The sequence below is a fragment of the Heptranchias perlo genome, chromosome 5, assembly GCF_035084215.1.
Source record: "Heptranchias perlo isolate sHepPer1 chromosome 5, sHepPer1.hap1, whole genome shotgun sequence".
NCBI classification, from domain to species: domain Eukaryota; kingdom Metazoa; phylum Chordata; class Chondrichthyes; order Hexanchiformes; family Hexanchidae; genus Heptranchias; species Heptranchias perlo.
In genome coordinates this window covers 119,341,978-119,356,808 of record NC_090329.1, presented here as the reverse complement: position 1 = coordinate 119,356,808, position 14,831 = coordinate 119,341,978, and the positions used below count along the sequence as shown (strand labels likewise).

At 43.3% G+C, this 14,831-nt stretch overlaps 1 protein-coding gene across 1 annotated transcript in view; it reads left to right on the top strand.

Annotated features, from left to right (window-relative positions):
• LOC137322065 (regulator of microtubule dynamics protein 2) overlaps positions 1-14,831 on the top strand; it is a 199,851-nt gene that overhangs the window by 76,295 nt on the left and 108,725 nt on the right. The window lies entirely within an intron of this gene.

Sequence of the window (14,831 nt, the reverse complement as noted above, 5' to 3'; positions counted from 1 at the left end):
AGTAGGAATAAACGGTTCATTTTCGGGTTCGCAGGTTGTAACTAGTGGGGTGCTGCAAAGATCAGTGCTTGTGCCTCAGCTGTTTACAATATATATCAATGACTTAGACGAGGGGACCGAGTGTAATGTAGTCAAGTTTGCTGATGATACAAAGCTAGGTGGGAAAGTAAGCTTGTGAGGAGGACTGCAAAGGGCTATAGACAGGTTAAGTAATTGGGCAAGAAGGCGGCAGATGGAGTCTAATGTTGGGAAATGTGAAGGAAGAATAGAAAAGCGGAATATTTTTTAAAAGGTGAGAGACTAAGAAAAGTTGGTAGTCAGAGAGATTTATTTTTCTTTCTGCTGCTCTACGCTTTTCCCTTTCACTTGTTCTTGAACAACTGTTTGTACTATTTGTATTGTAAATTTCCCCTGGGTCTTCCCCTCTCTTGCTGCTCTCAACTTTACTCCCTTCTGATTCCCCGCTCAGGTTCCCATCCCCCGCCACTCTAGTTTAAACCTTCCCCAACGGCACTAGCAAACACCCCCGCGAGGTCATTGGTCCCGATCCTGCTTGGGTGTAACCCGTCCCGCTTGTACGGGTCCCACCTTCCCCAGAACAGTCCCAATGTCCCAGGAATCTAAATCCCTCCCTCCTACACCATCCCTGCAGCCACGCATTCATCCGGTCTGTTCTCCTGTTCCTATACTCACTAGCACGTGACACTGGTAGTAATCCTGAGATCACTACCTTTGAGGTCCTGCTTTTTAATTTATCTCCTAACTCCTTAAATGCAGGACCTCATCCCTTTTTTCACCTATGTCGTTGGTACCGATATGGACCATGACTACTGGCTGTTCACCCGCTCCGTGACATCCTTGACCTTAGCACCAGGGAGGCAACATACCATCCTGGAGTCAAGTTTGCGGCCACAGAAACGCCTATCTGTTCCCCTTACAATTGAATCCCCTATCACTATAGCCCTGCCACTCTTCTTCCTCCTCTCCGTGCAGCAGAGCCACCCGTGGTGCCACGAACTTGGCTCTTGCTGCTTTCCCCTGATAAGCCATCTCCCCCAACAGTATCCAAAGCAGTATATCTGTTTGAAAGGGAGATGGCCCCAGGGGATTCCTGCTCTACCTGCCTAGTCCTTTTACTCTGCCTGGCGGTCACCCATTTCCTTTCTGCCTGCGTAATCTTTACCTGCAGTGTGACCACCTCACTGAACGTGCTATCCACGATAGTCCCAGCATCACGGATGCTCCACAGTGAATCCACCCACAGCTCCAGCTCCGTGATGCGGTTAGCCAGCAGCTGGACACACTTCCTGCACACATGGTCGCCAGGGACACTGGTAGTGTCCATGACTTCCCACATAGTACAGAAGGAGCATATCACGGGTGTGAGCTGTGCTGCCATGACTTGCCTTAGATTTACACTGCGTTCACTCTCAGACTCTCCTCCCGCTCTCGGTCTCTCCTTTTATACTGTGCTCACCTCTCGGACTCTCCTGCCTCACTTGTGACGTCGCACAGTAGTTTTCTCTTGTTACAGGTATGCTACTGCTTTTATCCCCACTCTCAGTCTTCTGCTGCTCAGGTCCACCGCCGCTCTGCAGAAAAGGTTAGATGCTGAAAGGCTGTTTCCCCTGGCTGAAGAGCCTAGAACTAGGGGTCATAGTCTCAAGATAAAGGGGCAGCCATTTAGGACCAAGGTGAGGAAAAATTTATTTACTCAAATGCTTGTGAATCTTTGGAATTCTCTATCCCAGAGGACTATGGATGCTCAGTCATTGAGTATATTCAAGACTGAGATCGATAGATTTTTGGACACTAAGGGATTCAAGGGATATGGGGATAGGGTGAGAAAGTGGAGTTGAGATAGGTCAGCCATGATCTTATTGAATGGCGGAGCAGGCTGGAGGGGCTGAATCGCCTACTCCTGCTCCTCCTACTTATGTTCTTATGTAATTGCACATATTGTTAGAAATGGAACGGTAAACATTTTCCCAAGGTTTGATTTTTAAAAATGAATAATGTTGGACCAAAATTAGTGGTACTACCTATGCAGGCATAATGGAGAAAAGGGAGTGTGTGTTTGTGTGAAGAGAAAGTGATTCTTAATTTGACATTTAAGTAACGTTCCATATTTATGCTGAAGTCACCCAGCTGTAGTTCTCCACCACCTCTCCCAATGCCTCCACTGCCTCTGCATTGTTAGACTGTATGTCCGACATCCAGCCTGGATGACCCTCAATTTCCTCCAGTTAAACATCAGGAAAAGTGAAGCCATGGTTTTTGGCCCTCGCCATAAACCCTTTCTACTGATGCCAACCTCCTCCCCAGCCACTGTCTTAGGTTGAACCAGATTGTTCACCACCACAGCGTCCTATTTGACCCCAGGCTGAGCTTCCAACCTCATATCCTCTCCATCACAAAGACTGCCTTTTTCCATCTCCATAACATTGATTGTCTCCACCCCTGCCATAGCCCATCTGCTGCTTTTGTTACCTCTAGTCTCAACTATTCCAATAATCTCCTGGGCAATTTTCCATCCTCCATGATAGGTAAGAGTGGCAGTCCCACAGCTGAACAACGGACGAGAGGCTTTGGAGGAGGATATTGTGGTCAAGACTGCAGAGAGGTCAAGAAGAATGAGGAGGAATAGTGCATCATAGTCATTGTCACAGAGGATGTAATTTGTGACTGATTAAAACCATTTCAGTGATGTGACAGGGGTGGAAACCTGATTATAAATGCAAGTTGTTGATGATGATTCTAACAACTGTGCCAAAACACTTGACTTAATCTCTGAGACAAGTAGGTATAGCTCATGTGAGTTTTAGAATAGATCTTGATTCAGATTTCTTACATGTAAATGTTGCAATATGCTTGGGAGCATTTTTTTTATCTGCAGAATTTTTTAACAAGTATTTTTAGTTATTTAAAAATGCAAACAAAGAATTTTACAATCAGTCTTGAGTGTCACCAGACTATTTGTCTATGGTGGGAGCACAATACTGTTCTCACCTGAGGTTAATGTGCACTTTTCAGCAGGGGCCAGTGGATATTAATGTTGAATGCAAATGTTGCTTTATTTTAGTGGAGTTGAGGTAGACAGTCAGCCATGATCTTATTGAATGGTGGAGCAGGCTTGAGGGGCCGTATGCCTACTCCTGCTCCTATTTTGTTCTTAACTTTTCCTTAGTCCACAGATGTTGGAGCCAATTGTAGTATCCACTGGCTGAGACCAGTTGATTCAACATAGACTGGAGATTGAACTGGATGTGGTCTGCAAGGCTCAGTATCAATTTTTTTAACAGCCAGGAAGGTGATTTGGTTTCTTCCATAATTTACTGCACTACTGCTGTAAATATCATCCTGAGAAATGCTTTTAGTGGCAGGAGCTTTCAATATTTTTTTCTTCCCTTATTCTCTTCTCCCCTCCCCACAAATCAACCACCTTGCAGAAAAAGTGGTTGCATGCAAATCGTTTGTTTAGTACGTGCAGAATTTTCTCTGCCTCCATTGTCGCCCAGCTGTACATCAAAAGATAAAGGAAAATGAAATATGCTATTTGGCATCCATGTAATATGTTCCTAATTCTAATAAGTGCATTGATAAAATCTATTTCCACCCGTGTTATCAGATTTCAACATGATTTGAGTGAGTCGGGAGGTATTTGCTGTCTTTGGAAAAGCTTGCCTTCAACATGTAGGAACTGAAAGAATCTTATCCTGAACACTTAAAAGTTTTTCTTCTGTGATTCTCTTTGACTGAATCTCATAAGCAGTGCTGATAAACAATTTTCTTTTGTAAAATAAATACTTCTGGATATAAATTTACTAGTGGTTACTTTGTACTCAAGGCAAATTCTCTCTCCTCCCCTCCACCCAATCAGTTGTCCGAGCTTTAATCACCCCATAGTAGGTTGTGACCTATTAACAATTGAAATAATGTTATTGGTTACATTTCTGTGACTAGATATAGTAGTTATTACTTGAGTGATCATTCATGGATAACACTTACGAAAATACAGTATTATGGTGCTGTACCTATACCGCTTTTAAAATCGTGCCACCCATTATTTTTTCTATCAATAATACTGAATTGTTTCCAATTGGTGGTCTCCAATTTTTGAAATGTAAGAATAGCTTAAAAGCTGAAAATTTGAACATAGAAGCAAGATATGTGCTTTTGTGGGAAAAGACCACTGTGACACTTCATTGTCAACTGGTTTGTACCGAGATGTAGTATTTCTGATGAGCATATTGTGATGTATAATCCCAAATGCAGAATTGCTGTAATTTAATATGTTTTTAAAAATGCTTCCGGCACAGCTTAAGAGTTTTCCTTTCTCTGTTCCAGCACTATGTTGATGCTTGTCTACTGTACCTACAGGAATCAAATCCAATAATGCAGTAATCTCTGTAGGACAAGAAATATTAAAAACAATCACTGAGGCTTACAAAGATTTTATATTGAATAACATTATACTTGCTGTCAACAATGGCAACAACTTGAGTTTCTTTAGTGCCTTTTGTAAATAGATTTGAAAAATAGAGGCATTTGTGCAAGGTAAAAGGTCTTCAACTCTTATTTCCCTTAAAGTTTTGTGAAGATATGTTTTTCACTCTTGCTGTATTGTATTCAGTGCAATTTTTAAAGAGTGCAATTTGTCATCCGGAACTATATTTCTTATACTACTCAGAAGACTTTTTTTGATTGCTAACCACTGTGCTAGTAAGTGGATATAGTGTAATTGTGCAATCCAACCAGCTATCTATGATTTTTCAGTAGTCACCACAGTAATTTAAATGGTTTAGCAAATTTTAGCAAAACTTGAGTACTCTCAACAAATTTAGGCTTTTTTATGCAATGAGAAGAAATACACCACCTTAATAACTCGCTTTTAGATTTTCACCAAATTTGTCAAGTGATTTTCTCATCGTCTTCTAGGTTCTTTTTAAAAATGGACATGCTACGAACTGTCAGTGAGTTGGGCCTTGTCTGTAAATATTCTGTACTTGAATACTGGCTTCTCATCTCAATAACTTCAAATGACATGCTTTCTCTCTTTCCTCAGGCACTTCGTCCTTTTTGATGTTGAGTGAGTTGGAAATTATCTGTGTATGTGTATATTACCTTAAATGGTGACTTGTGGCAATGGAAGATAAAAACTTTGTTACTTTTATCCAAACTTCCAAATTACTTCAACTCCACAATTTTTCTTGTAAACTATTACACATTTTTAATTGTATTTCTTCCTAAAATCAATTTGTCCTGTGAAAAGGTGCTTGACTGTTTATGCGATTATAGAAATAACCCATCAAAAGTGGCATGTTCCCTAAGTTTGCAATTTTTGCAACAGGTGTGGTCCAGTAGGGAATAAAAGTTTCCACAAATGCTAATGATGGACATGAACCAAAATTCTGTAGGCAACAGTATTACAAAACTCACTTTTTAAAATAACATACATGCACTAGAAAGTCAGAATTCTTTTGGTTAACAGCAGTGTTGCTATTTTGAAAATGTTAATCCCATTGAAGGCACACATTTGGATGGTGCGGTGAGAAGACTGTAGGCTCCTTCTGGATAGGTGAGCTGAGAGGGTTAAATGGCTACCATCAACCACATCTTGTAAAGAAGCCACAAACATCCCAGATATTCAGTTATTTTTTTTTGTTATTCATTTATGGGATGTGGGCGTCGCTGGCAAGGCCAGCATTTATTGCCCATCTTGGAGGGGAACGTGCAGGTGGTGTTGTTCCCATGTGCCCTTGTCCTTCTAGGTGGTAGAGGTTGTGGGTTTGGGAGGTGCTGTTGAAGAAGCCTTGGCGAGTTGCTGCAGTTTAAAAGACCTCAAATGGTCTAAGTAGACTGGGATTTGAATTTGCATTTCATAGTCAAGAGTTTAAAGTTCTAGCAGGCTCACCATAAAACTGGAAATCAAAGCCCTGATTTTAACTCGGGGTGAGGGTGAAAATGGAGCCGGCAGGACAAACATCAGTGTCGCCGACGTGAGGCCCAGGCTATTTTAACTCTGGGCCTCGTTTAAATATGTTAGGTCCAACTCCCATCCGAAACCAGCGTCATTGATGTGGCACCAGTGTGGGGAGTGGGGAAGAGGGCCTGCGTGACAGGGGGCCACAGCTGGGGGCATGCGGGAACTGTCCCAAGCGAAGTTAAAGAGCGGGGGTTCTGGAGGCGATCGGGGTGGGAGGTGGTGAAGGGGGGGGGGGGGGCGGGGAGTAGGGGAGGGAAGCCTGAGGCAGGGGATCTATGTTTCCTTGTTGGGGCCCAGGGAATATCCGGTGCTCTTCCTGGCCCACAGGGAAGCCAAGTTTAAAAGTTATTTATATTTTTATATATATATATATATATATAGACTTACTTTCTTGGCCATCTTCTGGGTTTGATACTGCTTGGCACCAGGTTTCCCTGGTGAGTCCAGCATCAGGCACTGAGCTCAAACACAAAGTTAAAAGAGCATCGGGGTTTTGATTAACGTCATTAGACCTCGACTTTTGAATCTCAATGAGACAATCATCTGCCTGGGGCAATAGCCTCGGTGGCTCACCAAAACGCGCCTGCTAAAATGGCATGTGGTGCGAGTTTGGTGCGGACCTGGTGAGTTGCATGCTACCACGATTTTGACCCCCTGCATGCCCCATTCTCGTTGGACGCGGGAAGTTAAAATCAGGCCTTAAATTATCCAGTGGTACACATCCATTTATCTTTCAATTTCACTGGTAAATTATTCCGCAGTCAGTTCCTGCTTGACAAAGTAATATCAAAATTTAAAACAAGTCTAACATGCTGAAAAAGTTTATATCATAGGAAAAGAGGTACGAACCTACACATTAAAGAGCTTAAAATAATTGTAAACAATTTTACAACACCAAGTTATAGTCCAACAATTTTATTTTTAATCCCACAAGCTTTCGGGGGCTTCCCCCTTCCTCAGGCGGTGTGGAAATGACATTTTCGAATCCTTCGCATTTTAAGATCACAGAACAATGCCTGGTGATTACTGCCCGTTGCCAAGGCAATCACAGTGAGCAGACAGAAAGGTGTCACCTAAAAAGGCCACCGAATATACAAACCCCCAAAAAAAAGAGAGAGAGAGAGATAAGGAAGACAGTCAATGACCCGTTATATTAAAAACAGATAACATTTGTTCGCTGGTGGGGTTACGTGTAGCGTGACATGAACCAAAGATCCCGGTTGAGGCCGTCCTCATGGGTGCGGAACTTGGCTATCAATTTCTGCTCGACGATTTTACGTTGTCGTGTGTCTCGAAGGCCGCCTTGGAGTATGCTTACCCGAAGGTCGGTGGCTGAATGTCCATGACTGCTGAAGTGTTCCCCGACAGGGAGAGAACCCTCCTGTTTGGCGATTGTTGCGCGGTGTCCGTTCATCCGTTGTCGCAGCGTCTGCATGGTCTCGCCAATGTACCATGCTCTGGGGCATCCTTTCCTGCAACGTATGAGGTAGACAACGTTGGCCGAGTCACAGGAGTATGAACCGTGCACCTGGTGGGTGGTGTCCTCTCGTGTGATGGTGGTATTTGTGTCGATGATCTGGCATGTCTTGCAGAGGTTACCGTGGCAGGGTTGTGTGGTGTCGTGGACGCTGTTCTCCTGAAGGCTGGGTAATTTGCTGCGAACGATGGTTTGTTTGAGGTTGGGTGGCTGTTTAAAGGCGAGTAGTGGAGGTGTGGGGATGACCATAGCGAGGTGTTCGTCATCATTGATGACATGTTGAAGGCTGCGGAGAACATGGCGTAGTTTCTCCGCTCCGGGGAAGTACTGGACGACGAAGGGTACTCTGTTGGTTGCGTCCCGTGTTAGTCTTCTGAGGAGGTCTACGCGATTTTTCGCTGTGGCCCGTCGGAACTGTCGATCGATGAGTCGAGCATCATATCCCGTTCTTACTAGGGCGTCTTTCAGCGTCTGTAGGTGTCCATCGCGTTCCTCCTCGTCTGAGCAGACCCTGTGTATTCGCAGGGCCTGTCCATAGGGGATGGCCTCTTTGACGTGGTTAGGGTGGAAGCTGGAAAAGTGGAGCATTGTGAGATTGTCCGTGGGCTTGCGGTAGAGTGAGGTGCTGAGGTGCCCGTCTTTGATGGAGATTCGTGTGTCCAAGAAAGAAACTGATTCTGAGGAGTAGTCCATGGTGAGCTTGATGGTGGGATGGAACTTGTTGATGTTATCGTGTAGTCTCTTTAGTGATTCCTCACCGTGGGTCCATAGAAAGAAAATGTCGTCGATGTATCTGGTGTATAGTGTTGGTTGGAGGTCCTGTGCAGTGAAGAAGTCCTGCTCGAACTTGTGCATGAAAATGTTGGCGTATTGGGGTGCGAATTTGGTCCCCATGGCTGTTCCGTGTGTTTGGGTAAAGAACTGGTTATTGAAGGTGAAGACATTGTGATCCAGGATGAAGCGGATGAGTTGTAGGATGGCGTCTGGAGATTGGCTGTTGTTGGTGTTGAGTATTGATGCTGTCGCAGCGATGCCGTCATCGTGGGGGATACTGGTGTAGAGTGCCGAGACGTCCATCGTGGTGAGAAGTGTTCCTGGTTCAACAGGTCCGTGGGTACTGAGTTTTTGTAGAAAGTCTGTAGTGTCGCGACAGAAGCTGGGGGTTCCCTGCATGATGGGTTTCAGGATGCCCTCGATGTATCCAGAGAGGTTCTCACACAGGGTTCCATTGCCTGATACGATAGGACGTCCGGGTGTGTTGGCTTTGTGTATCTTTGGGAGGCAGTAGAAGTCTCCCACGCGGGGAGTACGTGGGATGAGAGTGCGTAGGATGTTTTGAAGGTCTGGATCGAAGGTCTTGATCGGTTTGTTGAGCTGATGGGTGTGTTCTTTGGTCGGGTCTGCGGGTAACCGTCTGTCGTGTTCCTGGTTGTCCAGTTGTCGGCATGCTTCTTTGCAATAGTCCGTTCTGTTCTGTATGACGATGGCTCCTCCTTTGTCCGCTGGTTTGATGACGATGTTGCGGTTGGTCTTGAGAGCTTTGATGGCGTTGCGTTGTGCTCGGGTGACATTCTGGACTGTCTTCCGAGTGCGGCTGATGAATCTGGCATAGACGCATTTCCTGACAGCTTGAGCATACATGTCAAGCTGAGGGCAGCGACCCTCTGGAGGAGTCCAGTGAGACTCTTTCCTCTTCGGTTGCTGTATCGCGGATCCCTCTGTCTGCTGTTCCGGATCGCTGATTGTCTCATTGGGTTCGCTGCTGAAATTTTGTGGTTTGTGGTAGAATTCCCGGAGCCTCATTCTCCTGATGAATTCCTCTGTGTCTGCCGCGAGACTAGTGGGGTCCATTTTGGTAGTGGGGCAGAAATTGAGCCCTCGGCTGAGAACTTCGATTTCGTCTGGTTGAAGGGTGTGGTCGGACAAATTGACGATAGACTTCCCTGTGGTTGCAACCGTGGTACCAGGGGAAGCTTGGTCGATGCTGGTGGTGATGCCGAGTTTCTCAAGCTTCCTGCTCTTGGTTTTCATGTAGGCAGCGTAGTTCCGTTGCCTCGTCTGTTTGGTGGTATATCGTAGCTGGTCTGCTGTGTCCTGAGTACAGGTTGAGAGTATGGACTCTATCTTAGTTTCGAGGTTGTGGCGTCTGCTGTAGAGTTGGTGTATGAGATGGTTGCGGAGTGTGCGAGAGGTACGGCGGCAGAGTCTCTCAGCATAATCCGAGTTGTATGTGGACTTGAGTGGGTTTGTGATCTGTCGTCCTTTCGGGATCTTGTCTGCTTTCTTGCAGCTCTGTAAAAACTTGATGTCTGTGTCTAAATGCGCGATCTTCTTGGATATCCTTGTCGCTATCAAGATATACAACAAAAGAACAGCTGTTTGAGGTGGAGCTGTAGGATTCATAATTACATTTTATCTAAAAAATTGTCTAAACTGTCATACTTCACTTATGCAAAGTTTGACATTTCAGCTAAAACAGTGTTTTAATCCATGAAAGAAAGAAAAAGAAAGACTTGCATTCACTTAGCACCTTTCACGACCTCAGGGCGTCCCAAAGCACTTTACAATCCAGTGAAGTACTTTTTGAAGTCTAATCACTGTTGTAATGTAGGAAACACAGCAGCCAATTTGCAAATAGCAAGGTCCCACAAACACCAATTTGATAATGACCAGATAATCTGTTTTAATTATGTTGTTTGAGGGATAAATATTGGCCAGGACACCGGGGAGAACTCCCCTGCTCTTCTTCGAAATAGTGCCATGGGATCTTTTACATCCACCTGAAAGGGCAGATGGGGCCTCGGTTTAACATCTCAGTAAATTTGCCACTCTATTTTGTGCTGATACTAAAACAGCTCTATTATATTTTTATTTGAAGATGTGAAAACTTATAGTATCAAATTAGAATAGATATACAGGTTTTTAAAGTATTTTTAGAGTAAATTAGCATAATTTTATTAAATGAGCATAATTAAAAGTACCCTCCTAAGTTATGTAACTGGATGGAAGTCCGTTTTGGGTCTAATGGATAAAAAAACCCTTGCTGCCACCATTTATCTCCACCTCATACTCCTATTGCCAGAAAAGCAAAACCCCTAGGTATCACTTTTAACTTTTAATTTCAACTTGCTGAAGTTTGATCTGAAATCTATTCTGCAGTATGAAAATCATCTCCATGCTATTCTACCGTACTGTATTTTTCTATATCTATTTTCAAGATAATTTACTGAATCCTGACTCAGTTCCAGTACATGAAAATCAGCATGCTCATTGGAAAAATACCCTACTGTCATTTTAACGATACATATGTAAGTGGCTTAAATTTAATTAGGGATTAAAGTCTCTTAGAACATACGAACATAAGAAATAGGAGCAGGAGTCGGCCATCCGGCCCCTCGAGCCTGCTACGCCATTCAACAAGATCATGCATGCCCTCTATGGCAAGTATATCCTTTCTTAGGTAAGGAGACCAAAATTGTACACAATACTCCAGGTGTGGTTTCACCAAGGCCCTATATAATTGCAGTAAGATATCTTTACTCCTGTACTCAAATCCTCTTGTAATAAAGGCCAACGTACCATTTGCCTTCCTAATTGCTTGTTGCACCTGCATGTTAGGTTTCAGTGACTCGTGTACAAGGACACCCAGGTCCCTTTGAATATCAACATTTCCCAATCTCTTACCATTTAAAAAATACTCTGCATTTCTGTTTTTGCTACCAAAGTAGATAACTTCATACTTTTCCACATTATATTCCATCTGCCATGTTCTTGCCCACTCACTTAGCCTGTCTATATCCCTTTGAAGCCTCTTTGCATCCTCCTCACAACTCACATTCCCACCTAGTTTTGTGTCATCAGCAAACTTGGAAATATTACATTTGGTCCCCTCATCCAAACCATTGATATAGATTGTGAATAGCTGTGGCCCAAGCACTGATCCCTGCAGTACCCCACTAGTCACAGTCTGCCAACCTGAAAAAGACCCATTTATTCCTACTCTCTGTTTTCTGTCTGTTAACCAATTCTCAATCCATTTCAGTATATTACCCCCAATTCCATGTGCTCTAACTTTGTTCACCAACCTCCTGATTGGGACGTTATCGAAAGCCTTCTGAAAATCCAAATAAACCACATCCACTGGTTCCCCCTTATCTATTCTACTAGTCACATCCTCAAAGAACTGCAATAGGTTTGTCAAGCATGATTTCCCTTTCATAAATCCATGTTGACTCTGCCAAATCCTATTATTATTTTCTAAGTGTCCTGTTTTCACATCCTTTATAATAGATTCTAGCATTTTTCCTACTGCTGATGTCAGGCTAACAGGTCTGTAGTTCTCTGTTTTCTCTCTCCCTCCTTCCTTAAATAGTAGGGTTACATTTGCTACCCTCCAATCTGCAGGAACCGTTCCAGAATCTGTAGAATTTTGGAAGATGACAACCAATGCATCCATAATCTCTATAGCCACCTCTTTCAAAACCCTGGGATGTGGTTCATCAGGTCCTTGGGATTTATCGACTTTCAGTCCCATTAATTTCTCCAGTACTATTTTTTTTACTAATACTAATTTCCTTCAGTTCCTCATTCTCGCCAGACCTTTGGTTCTCTAATATTTCTGGGAGGTTTTTTTGTGTCTTCTTCCGTGAAGACAGACACAAAGGGGGTGATTTTAAACCCCAAGAACGGGTGGGTTGGGGGGCAGATGGGAGTTGAAAATAGTTGTTTTTTGGGTCGCGACCACAACCTAGCTTTATTTCCGGATTTAACGTCGGCGCTTCCTACTGGGAATGCAAAGTCCGAAAATTTTGCGGTCGTGACCCAAAAAAACAACTATTTTCAACTCCCACTTGCCCCCAAACCACCCGTTCTTTGGGTTTAAAATCACTCCCAAAGTATTTGTTTAATTTCTCTGCCATTTCCTTATTCCCCATTATAAATTCTCTAGTCTCTGTCTGTAAGGGACCCACGTTTGCCTTCACCAATCTTTTCCTTTTTACATACCATTAGAAGCTTTTACAGTCCGTTTTTATGGTTCTCACGAGTTTACTTTCATATTCTATTTTCCCTTTCTTTATCAATTTCTTGGTCCTCCTTTGCTGAATTCTAAAATGCTCCCAATCCTCAGGCTTACTGTTTCTCCTGGCAACTTTATGTGCCTATTCCTTTGATTGAATACTATCTTTAATTTCTCTTGTTAGCCACAGTTGGACCACTTTTCCTGTTGGATTTTTGTGCCTTAAAGGAATATATATTTGTTGCAAATTATGTATTAATTCTTTAAATGCTAGCTATTGCCTGTCTACCGTCATACCTTTTAATGTAGTTCCCCAATCAACCGTAGCCAACTTGTGCCTCATACCTTCGTAATTTCCTTTGTTTAGATTTAAGACCCTAGTTTCGGATTGCATACATCACTTTCAAACTTAATGAAGAATTCTATCATATATGGTCACTGTTCCCTAAGAGCGCTTTTATAACAAGATTATTAATTAACCCTTTCTCATTGCACGATACTAGATCTAAAATAGCCTGTTCCCTAGTTGGTTCCTCAACATACTGATCTAGAAAAACCATCTCGTATACATTCCAGGAATTCGTCTTCTGCAGTCTTAGTGCTAATTTGGTTTGCCCAATCTGTTTTTAGATTAAAGCCCCCCATGATTACTGTATTACCCTTGTTACATACACTTCTAATTTCCTGCTGTATACTGTGCCCTACATTACCACTACTGTTCGGTGGCCTATAAACAACTCCCACCAATGTTTTCTGCCCCTTGCTGTTTCTTAGCTCCACCTAAACTGATTCTACATCTTGACCTTCTGAGCCAAGATCCTTTCTCACTATTGTACTGATCTCATCCTTTATTAACAGCGCTACTCCACCTCCTTTTCCTTTTTCTCTGTCCTTCCGAAATGTCGAAAACCTTGCATATTCAGTTCCCAGCCTTGGTCACCCTGCAGCCACGTCTCTGTAATGGCAATTAGATCATACCCATTTACTTCTATTTGTGCCATCAATTCATCTATCTTGTTGGGAATGCTGCGTGCATTCAGATAAAGTGCCTTTAATTTTGTCTTATTAACATATTTTCCTATTTTGACCTTATTTGCTGCCGGTCTTTGTTTCCGCTGCTTTCCAATTTCAGTTGTTACTTTTTTGCCTTCCACTTCCAGCTTTGTTACTCTCCCTTCTGAATCTCCTCTCAGGTTCCCATCCCCCTGCCAAGTTAGTTTAAACCCTCCCCAACAGCACTAGCAAACCACCCTGCAAGGATATGGGTCCCGGCCATGTTGAGGTGCAACCCATCCGGCTTGTACAAGTCCTACCTCCCCTAGAACCGGTCCCAATGCCCCAGGAATCTAAAGCCCTCCCTCCTGCAGCATCTCTCCAGCCACACATTCATCTGCTCTATCTTCCTATTTCTATACTCACTAGTGCATGGCACTGGGAGTAATCCAGAGATTACTACCCTTGAGGTCCTGCTTGTTAATCTCTTTCCTAACTCCTTAAACTCTGCCTGCAGGGGACCTCATCCCTCTTTCTACCTATGTCTTTGGTACTGATATGGACCACGACCTCTTACTGTATATGTATGTACTATTGAATTTTGGGAGACACATTTAAAGATTACGTTTATGTCATTAATGTATTTATCTCAGGCTACTGATAGGAGCACATCTTGGCATTCTGATTTGGGATTTCACCACCATGGGACAACAATAAAAACAGCTATTTAAAAAAAATAGCTTCAAACAGGACAAATCAGCAAATAAAAAATGTAAGCACAAAAAGAGTGAGCTGTAATAAGACTGAGCTACCTGCGTTTCGAGGGCCAGATCCCCAGGTTGGACATTCTTGTCTTATGACATCTCTTATTTCCATACCACTGGAACACATAGAATCATAGAATGGTTACAGCACAGAAAGAGGCCATTCGGCCCATTGTGCCCATGCCGGCACTTTGTAAGAGCAATCCAGTTAGTCCCATTCCCCCGCTCTTTCACCGTAGCCCTGCAAATTTTTTCCATTCAAGTATTTATCAGTTCCTTTTTGAGAGTCACGATTGCATCTGCTTGCACCACCACATTGGTGGTACACTGGCAGCGCATTCCAGATCATAACTACTCGCTGGGTAAAAAAGTTTTTCCTCATGTCGTCTTTGATCCTTTTGCCAATCACCTTACATCTGTGTCCCTGGTTCTCGACCCTTCTGCCAAAGGGCACAGTTTCTCTTTATTTACTTTATCTAAACCCTTCATGATTTTGAGCACTTCTATCAAATCTCCTCTTAACCTTCTCTGCTCTAAGAAGAGCAACCTCAGCTTCTCCAGTCCATCCATGTAACTGAAATCCCTCACCCCTGG